Raw genomic sequence first — 10,546 nt, 5'->3', positions numbered from 1 at the left:
TTGACCATAAAATATACGAGGAGGATATGATAGGGCCGACTGATCCCTACTAGCCTACAACTGGGCTTCTAGTGCTCTAAAACCACCATCATACTGAGAACAACAATCACCCGATGACTTTGGATAAGGAGCACTAGCCATAGAGTAGGAACCAAAATTGCCCTATTTCCTCTTAGACCATTTCTTATCGTCTCTACCACACTGATGTTGACCTTCTCCCTAATTTGAATAGTGAAACTTCTTATTCTACCTTTTACTCATCTCCATTGGCTACTTTATTTCTACTTCCACTTGTTGCATATACAGCACAAGTCAAGAGATGTCCATACTTATTCAACAAGGCAGCCTTTCTCTCCAAGTTCAACTCCTGGAATATCCTTGAAGAAAACTTCTTCATTCTAGCCCTCATGCTAGATACCAATTCAGGCGAAAGAAATGACAACTCATGAAACTTTAAGGCATACTCTTTTACTGACATCCTTCATTTCTTCAGATTCATAAATTTTTCAAATTTTACTTCACTCAACTCTTGAGGAAAGAGGCAATAAGGGAAAGCACTAGAAAATCATCGCACAAAGAAGACTCAACATTATCACCCCTAGATTGGTCCCACTCCTCATATAATTGGTATGCCACATACTTCTATTGATAAGAAACAAACTCTACACCCTCTATATCAGTAGCATGCTTCAAGTAAAAGATATTTTCCATCTCATTAATAAAGTTTTGAGGATCTTCCTCATCTTTATAACCAGTGAAAATAGGAGGACTTAACCTCATGAATTGGCTGACTTTAGTGGCCTCAGATAATGAAGCAACTAAAAAAACATGCTTAGTTTGGGAGTTCACCAACTTGGTGAGCAAATGAATCGACTGCTGGAACTCACCATTAGACACATCAACTCAAGTTACCCAATGAGGGATAGGGGAAATCAGTGGAGCTTTTTCAAAGCAATCAAAAGTAGTGACCCTAGACCTGGTCTGAACTCTTAGAGTTAGACAAGCTTCATCCATGTTATCCTAGAATAGGACAGAAGAGTTATCACAAGCATTAGATCTTATGGGGGACATAATCTAAAAGCGAACACAAGAGAATTAGAGAAGATTGAAGACCTTAGACTCTACAGCTTAAAATAGAACAATAAGAAAGGAAAACAATCATAAATGCCTCATAGCCTCTCCCTTATAAGTATGGCATGTTACACACCCATAAACTAGACTCTACTGAACATGACTTTGTTGGACACCTAATAAAACCAAACCTAGGCTGTGATACCATCTTTGTCACGATCCAAACCAAGGCCTAGCCATGATAGGTATCTCAAGTTCCATGTGGACCACAGATCACCCCCTTCACCTAACAAAACCAAAAAACACAACTCAATGTAAGATAAATACCAAACATATAATAGTATAGCATGCAATAACTTAAGAAAATTTGAAAATAAGTGCATAACCATCGACCGATTATCAGTAAAAAAATTGACCGACACCATCCAATAACCATAATACTCCAAACATAGCCTTTTAATAGATTACCAAAATTGAATATCACTAAAGTGTCAGGACATGCCCCCCGACTATAGCATAAGCAAATTTAAATAGTCTAAGTCATAAGAGAACAAAATATGAAATGTAGACTTCCAATGTACAAAAGCTAAAAGCTTTAATGTCAACTCATGAGCTGATCCCAAATCCTATTCACAAAGAATGATAAGTAGAAGTATGGCCAGTTCCTGCATTGCATAGGGATACAGCGTTCGAAGACCATTAGCAAGGTGAACTCTAGCATGTAACTCAGGGATAAGGATAACATAATGACATGATAAATAGTTTAAAACTATTTAAAACTAATGCACATAATCAAATGCATACACATATATACTCAACATAACAAGATAGGGAACAAGGTTTAATATGCACTTAAAATTTTAGCTTGGATTGTGTAGCTCAATCGTCATAATATGTACCCATGGGCTATATGGGCCCAGCTCTCTAACACAACCTGAACCAGGGCCTAGTCATGTTGGGTATCTCTTATCAAACTAGGACCGGAGACCACCCCTAATACCTAAACCATTAACTACCCTACACCCCATGTCGAATGAATTTCAAACATATAATAAGATAAGAAAACTTTAATTTGAAGACATGATAACAAGTCAATAACCAAAACTGAAATGAATAACCACTTAACCATCTAATACGAATCCCAATGCCAACACCAATACCAATGTTAACTCTAATACCAACACCGCCCATGCCTATAGTAGTCTAAAAAAGCCTCTAAACAGTATCAAAGAATATCTTATCGGGACATGCCCTTAACCATAGAAAAAACCAAAACTAAAGAAATAAGAATGATATAAGGAATTCCATAGCATGAAATGGGGTCTTCCATAATAATGAAGCACACCACTTCAGTTTGACTCATTAGTTGTCCCTGAATCACCAAGTCACTGAGCAAGAGGAGTGGTAGGTTGGTCGATTCCTGCATTGCATAAGGATACAATGCCTGAAGATAGTTAGCAGAGTAAATGCTAGCATATAACTAAGAGATAAAATTAAAATAATGTCATTAATCAATAACCAAACCAAACCAATATATATAATCGAATGTAAATACATATATATGTATATATATACCATGCCGAGATAGGGAATAAGGTTTATCATGTATTTTAAAACCATAACCTGGATTATATAGCTTTATCATCATAAATCTACTGCGGGATATATGGGTCAAGTGTTACCCCTGAATGGGCCCCTAGTGCATAGTGCCACATGAACCGAAGATATCGTAGATGGCCAAGGATTCCCTTATACCCTTATCCCTTCATGATACATATGTATGTGTATATACTTGGGGGATTCTCCTGTACCCCATAAAAATATGTTCACCAACACCAACCCTCATTCTATAAACATTAGTTTCTAGTATCCGTTCTTTGGACTTACACCTTCATTGCTAGATATCACAACCCCCGTTATTGCCCAATTCAAACATTTAACATGGAACCAAACCACCAATTCTAGGAGTCAACTATTGAAGCATTATAAAGTGGTATCGTCATACCGACTATAGCTTACAAGAAATGTTGTTATCCAACACTTTAGGGATTTCCATGTACCCCACAGACTCCATTATTAAAATCACTTTGGAGATTCACGTATACCCCACAAGGTATTCAAAATAATCCTTAACCATTTACACCAAACATTTTTTCAAGAAATAAGTCAAACCACACTTTGGGGATTCCAGTGTACCTCTAATTCAAATTCCACCCTTTTCCATAACTACAAACTAATTTTATAGTACAAGGTTAGGGTCACAATCACTAAAAAAGTCAAAACTTTAGAGAAAGTTACCATTCTCAAGTTCAACCCACATGCCCATGTACCCACATATTCAAAACCATATTTAAAATAATGAAAAATCATAATTAAACCATGGGAAAACATTATTTAATGATAAGCATTCAAAACCCTCAACTTTATTTAAAAATCATAACAATACAATGAAAGCCATACATTAAAACATGTGCTTTAAGTAAAATGACTATGAGGGAGGAGTAACTTGCCTGAAATACCGAGAGATTTGGAAGAGATTGCACCCTTAAATTCCAAGATAACGACTTTCTTTGAAACCCTAGACTTAGCTTGAAAAGAGAGTTTGAGAGAGAATGTATGATAATAAAGTCCCAAGAAAGTTTTAAGTCGTGGTATCAAAGGTACATATAGTGGAAAATGTCCAGAATACCCTCATCTTAAAAGCTATTGAAAAATAATCTTTTGTTAAGAGTGGACACATTGACTCGTCACCACATCATACGACTAGTATCCTTGAGCCATATCCTAGATAGTGAGTTGGATAAACTTTCCACTTTATGACTCTATGATTCCACTCATAACCTGACCCAATGACTTATAAGTCTAGTTGTTATCAATATATGTAAGACCCTACAAAATCCTAAGCTTAACTCAGTCTTCTAAAGCTTGTTAAGGTGTCCCAAACTTAGAAACTTTTAGCGAAGTACTCAGAATTAGTGTTATTTTGACCTTCATAAGTTGATAACTCTATTTCACGACCTTTATGACCTTTAAATATTGATTTTTAGGTTAATTCATGATCAGCAATGTCAGCAGGTATTCTTGGACAAGTTTTAAATTTTTTAGACCTCGTTTAGACCATGTTTGAGTGACCAAAATAGTGAGTCAATGTAATCTCGATGTGTCACATCATCCATCACATTAACAGATAATTTTTTCCTCAGCTCAATAAAAATTACAATGAACCAACGTGAACTCGATGCGGTGCAATGGCCATCATGTTGATACCAATAACACAGTGTGTCAGTCTATGCATCGATAGTCTAGTTTTTAGTCATTAAAAACCCGTGTCCTTAAGGGTACTGGGGTCTTTTTCCCACTCCTATTCATCCCTAAAACATGAGATTCAACCATCATTAAGCAAAATACACTTACTTTCTCTCAAATTTCTCAAGAACAAGAACCCTAGGTGATTTAATTTTAAAGACAAGGCTCAAGATTTCACCATTTTTCTTTAAAAATTTAGCAACCAAGGTATGTCAGATTGATTTCCTTCCACCCTTGGAGTTTAAGAAACTCTATTAAACTTTATGTAGATTGATTTCATGATTTAGAATTAAAGTGTATTCATGAGTATTATTTTAATTGGGTTTTTTATTTCATGATTTATTAAAAGATTGATGTAGAATTAATTAATATGTGTGATTTCTCATGTGAATTCATGTTGAAACCCATGGAATTATGAATTTGGAATTGAATCATTATGCTCACATATTGTTTAGTATTATGTGCATATACTATGCCATCCTTGTGTGTGATGAACTGTTCATGTGAATGTAATAATGAGATTATATCATGATAGTATGTATACTAGTTCATGCCATGCAAGTGTTTGAGAAAATGCCTCTATAGATGTATTATGAACAAGAGTGCATTTTTACGCTATGCAAGGTCCTGTAATGCTTTACTTTTCATGCTATCGAGTCCTGGGGATATTTAATACCTGATAATTTAGTTGTTTACCTAGGGCCAGTGTCAGTTACAGAATAAACTTAGTCATGTTATGATCAATAGTACTCTCATTCAGTTACAAAAATTAGGAAAAACTCAGTAGACTCAGTATCAGTCCAGTCCAATTCAGTATTCAATTCAGACCTCAGTAAATTCAGTAAGTTAACAGAATTCAGTAGTATTCCATCAGTCAATGAAACTCAATGAACACAGTTTAGTTTAGTTAGACAGTATAATCAGTAACAGTTTAATCAATCCTAGTATGAACTAGGAATCAGTTTAGTGTCTATTAAATTGGAAGTAGGATTCAACACTGAGCAAACCCAAGGATGGGGGTATTCTTTTCAGCAGAAGGTTTGACCCTTAGTAGCAATCCCTGTATTACAAAACTATATACTAGATAGGTTGAGATATCTTTCTTCCAGACTAGGGTTGATACATCTCATATGAGTTTTTCTGTTAGTGAGGCTTGATAAAAAAGCTTCATGTAACAGAGGGTTAACTCACACTTTTCTTTACCCATGGCATAATACTGACACCCTTACAACTGAGGTTATAGGTTGGACCCTAATCTATTTAGAAAGAGGCATGTCGGTTAGATGATTACGACCCAAAGTCTCAGTTTCAGTCTTTAGAATAGAACTCAGTTCAGTTCTAAAAAAATCAGGACTGTTAGACATAGTTATTAAGTTTAGTATGGGACTCAAATTAGTTCCACAAAATCAGGACTGTCAGATATAGTCTCTTAGTTAAAAGTAATATAGTATCAATAAGGTGAGATATCAGCAAATCAGTAATTCAGAACTCTATAGCCAGTGTTATCATGGTCTCAGTTATAGTTTACGTATTTATGCATATACTTTCATTTAGCTATACTCATGTTATTCAGTTAGTATTGTTCATGCATAGGAACCAATGCATTTCAAACCTCCTCACTTAGCATACCAGAACATTCAAAGTACTGATGCATACCTTTCTTTTATGCTATGATGTCTTATATCATAGGTTCAGACATACGGGCTCCCGACCATACTTAGAAGCCTGATCTATCAGCAACAGACTAGTGGTGAGTCCTCATTGCTCAAGGACAGATTTATTATTCCAATATTTCATTAGTCGAAGTTAGTTAGAGACTTGTCCCATCAACTCTGTGATTCAGACAGTTGAGGCTTTTCAGACAAGAGTATTTTTAGACAGATATTTATTTTTGGTATTAATATACTATATTTAGTATTTATTTATAGTATTGAACCTTATATCTAGTTTTTACCTAATTTATTTATTTTTATAGTATTATTATCAGTTATTACAGCAGGTATAAGTCATGGGTTAGCTTATGGTCCTTCGGGATTATGAGCATCGTATAGCGTTTGGGGTATAGACTCGGGGCATTACAAACTTGGTATCAGAGCCTAAGGTTCAATAGAGTCCTAAGAAGTCTGAAATCCATATTTATTAGAGTCTTTTGCATGGGTGTATAGCATGCCACACTTATGGATAGGAAGCTATTAGGTGTTTTAGAAAAAGTTTCCCTTCTTTCACTACTCATATCGTGCGAGTGAGCATGAGCTCTAGTTAAACTCTCTGTCTAATTCAAGTTTCTTTTTTGTTTACAAAATAGACCTCCAAATAGGACTAAGGGAAGATGAACGGGAGACCAGCTAGAACCCCAACCCATCCAGCTAGATCCTCTAGACGAACATGCCTCCCACACTAAGTTCAAAGCAACTTTCACCACCATAGCTCATTCTCTGGCAGGCCAGAATGAACGTCCAACTGCTATTCCAGCAAACCCAGTGGCCGATACTACTACTGCCAAGATTTGAGATTTTACCCGAATGAACCCTTTATCTTTTACTAGGTCAAAGTCAGATGAGGACCCTTAGGAATTTCTTAATCAGGTGCAGAAAATTACAGATATTATGGGGGTGACTATTATTAAGAGCACTAAATTATCCATATATCAATTATAGTATGTGGCACACTCATGGTTTAAATAGTAAAAAAATGAAAGGGCCACAGATGCAGGGCCCTTAGAATGGGAGAAGTTTGTTGTTGCTTTTCTGGATAGGTTCTTCCCATTAAAGTTGAAGAAAGTGAAGATTTTGGAGTTTATAAATCTGAAATAAGGTAATATGATAGTGCAAGAGTATTCTCTAAAGTTCACTCAGTTAGCCAGATATGCTTCCTATATTGTAACAGATAGCAAATCAAAGATGAGTAAGTTTGTGTCTGAGGTATCTAGCAGTATGGTCAAAGCGTGTAGGACCGGAATATTGGTTAAGAAGATAAATATATCAAGGCTCATGGTCCATTCTCAGTAGATAGAAGAGGCCAAGAAAGTGAGAACAGGTAGTTTTAACTTTTCTCAGCCTAAGTCAGAGGATGGGAATCATTCTCAGTTCTGCCTAAAATCCTTAGTTCTAACTCTGTCCTCAGCCAGTGCTCCTGTGTCAAAATTCAGAGATGGCAATAGAGATAGGGCATTAGGCCCTGAACCTCAAGGTAGTATTAGTAGTGCTCGAACCAATCCCCTTTGTCAGAAGTATGGTAGAAACCACCAAGGTATCTGTAGAGCTGGCACTGAAGTGTGCTTCAGATATGGCAAGCCAGGACATAGGGTCAGAAAGTGTCCTTAGGTAGGTTTACAAAGTCAGCATAATCATCCCCCAGCTCAGTCCGATTGCCCGAATCAGTAGGGTGCCTCTTCCAGTGCCACCAGTGGGCAATGCCTAAATAGACTCTATGGACTTCAGTCTAGATAAGATCAGGAGAGTTCTCCTAGTGTGGTTATTGGTATGTTATAAGTTTATCATTTGTATGTTTATGCATTTCTAGATCTAGGGGTTTCTTTGTCCTTTGTTACTCCTTATATAGCTGTTGACTTCAGAGTCAGTCCCCAAATCCTATCAGATCCTTTCTCAGTATCTACCCTAGTAGGTAAATATATTGTAGCCCAGCGGATATATATGAACTGTTCGACTATGGTATCTCAGAAAGTCACTTCCACAGACTTTGTCAAGTTAGAGATGAATAACTTTGATGTCATTCTTGGCATAGATTGGCTTTATTCCTATTATGCCTTAGTCGACTGTAGAAATAAACTTATCCAGTTTTAGGTCCTAAATGAATCCATCCTAGAGTGGAGGAGTATCACTTCAGCACTTAGGGGTCAGCTTATTTCCTACCTAAAGCAAGGAAAATAATATCAAAGGGACATATCTACCATCTCGTTTATATCTAGGACTCTAGTTTAGAAACCCTTACTCTTGAGTCAGTACCAGTGGCATGTGAATTCCCAGACGTGTTTCTTGAAGATCTTCTCGAAATTCCTCTCAAAAGGAAAATCAACTCTGTAATAGACCTTCTTCCAGATACTCAGCCTATCTCTATTCCACCATATATAATGGCTCCATCAGAACTCAAAAATTAAAAGAACAGCTGAAGGATCTCCTAGAGGTGTATCCTCGTGAGGTGTACCAATTTTATTTATGTATAAGAAAGATGGTTCTCTCAGAATGTGTATTATCTACCGTCTGTTAAATAAAGTCACGGTCAATAACACGTATACACTTTCCAGAATCAATGACTTATTTGACCAACTTTAGGGTGCCAGTTACTTTTCTAAGATAGACCTCAGATCAGGCTATCATCAGCTCAGAGTCAGAGAATGTGACATTCTGAAGACAACTTCTAGAACTTGGTATGGTCACTTTGAATTCTTAGTCATATACTTTGGTCTTACCAATGCCCCAACAACTTTCATGGACTTGATGAACAATGTGTTCAGTCAGTACTTAGACATGTTTGTCATAGTCTTTATAGACGATATCCTTGTTTACTCCCGCAGTGAGAATGATTATGCAGACCATCTCATAATAGCACAATAGACCCTCAGAAACCATCAGCTATTCGCCAAATTCTGTAAGTGTAAACTTTGGCTAATTTCTGTAGATTTCCTTGGCCATATCATTTTCGGTGAGGGAATTAAAGTTGATCCCCAAAAGACCAAAGAAGTGAGAAACTGGGCCCGACCTATCTCTCCATCAGATATTAGGAGTTTCTTCAACTTGGCTAACTATTACTGATCGTTTGTTAAGATATTTTTTTCTATTGTATCTTCTATGTCCAGATTAACTCAGAAGAAAGTCAAGTTTCAATGGTCAGATTCTTGCAAGAAAAGTTTTTAGGAAATAAAGACTCAACTTACCTCAGCCTCAGTTCTTACCTTGTCAGATGGGTCAAATCATTTTTTTTTGTATTGTGATGCATCTAGAGTAGGTTTGGGTATGTCCTCATGCAGAAAGGTAAGGATATGCCCTATGTTGCTAGGCAACTTAAGCCCCATGAAAAGAAATATCCAACTCATGTCTTGAGTTAGTAGCATTAGTATTTTCCTTAAAGATTTTGAGGCACTATTTGTATATAGTGCACGTTGATGTGTTCACAGACCATAAGAGCCTGTAGTATGTATTCTCTCAAAAAGATCTAAACCTCCATCAGAGAAGGTAGTTGGAGTTTTTTAAGGACTACAACATGAGCATCCTGTATCATCTGGGTAAATCTAATGTAGTGGTTGATGTTCTTAGTAGGAGGTCTATGGGGAGTGTTGCTCAAGTGGATGATGGTAAAAAGTTAGCTCAAGAGGTTCATCAGCTTGCCAGACCAGGTATCCGCTTAATCGATTCATCAGAAGGTAGTGTGTAGGTGCAGAGTAATTCAGAATCATCCCTAATTTCTGAGGTAAAGGAAAAGTTGGATAGGGATCCCAGTCTAGTCAAACTGAAAGAATCAGTCAGAGAAAAGTAGGTAGATGTTTTCTCCCAAGAGGGAAATGGTGTGTTGCATTTTCAGGGTCGGCTATGTATGCCAGGTGTAGATGGCTTGAGGCAGCGAATTCTACCAGAAGTGTATGGTCCATGCTACTCTATTCATCCAGGGGCCACTAATATGTATTGTGACTTACAGGAGATATATTGGTGGAGTGGGATAAAGAGAGACATTACAAAATTTATGGCTAAGTGCTCAACATGTCAGCAGGTTAAAATTTAGCATTAGAAGCCCAGTGGGTCTATACAGGAGCTCAGTGTTCCTTCTTGGAAGTGGGAAAAGGTGAATATGGATTTTGTGATGGGTTTACCTCGCACTCATCGTCAGCATGATTTAGTTTGGGTCATTATAGACAGGATGACCAAATCAGCTCATTTTCTACCATTCCATAACTCTTATTCAGCCAAAGATTATACCAAACTCTATATTAGGGAGTTAGTCAAATTTCATGGTGTTCCATTGTCCATTATCTCAGACAGAGAAACCTAGTTCACCTGTGATTTCTAAAAGTTATTCCAAAAGGGTCTTAGTACCTAATTTTACCTAAGTATAACCTTTCATCCTTAGATAGATGGTCAGGCAGAAAGGACCATTCACAGTTTAGAAGATATACTGTGAGCGTGTACGATAGACTTTAAAGGTAGTTGGGATGACC

Source organism: Capsicum annuum, chromosome 9, assembly GCF_002878395.1.
Source record: "Capsicum annuum cultivar UCD-10X-F1 chromosome 9, UCD10Xv1.1, whole genome shotgun sequence".
Lineage (NCBI taxonomy): Eukaryota > Viridiplantae > Streptophyta > Magnoliopsida > Solanales > Solanaceae > Capsicum > Capsicum annuum.
Note: the sequence above shows the minus strand (reverse complement) of the source record.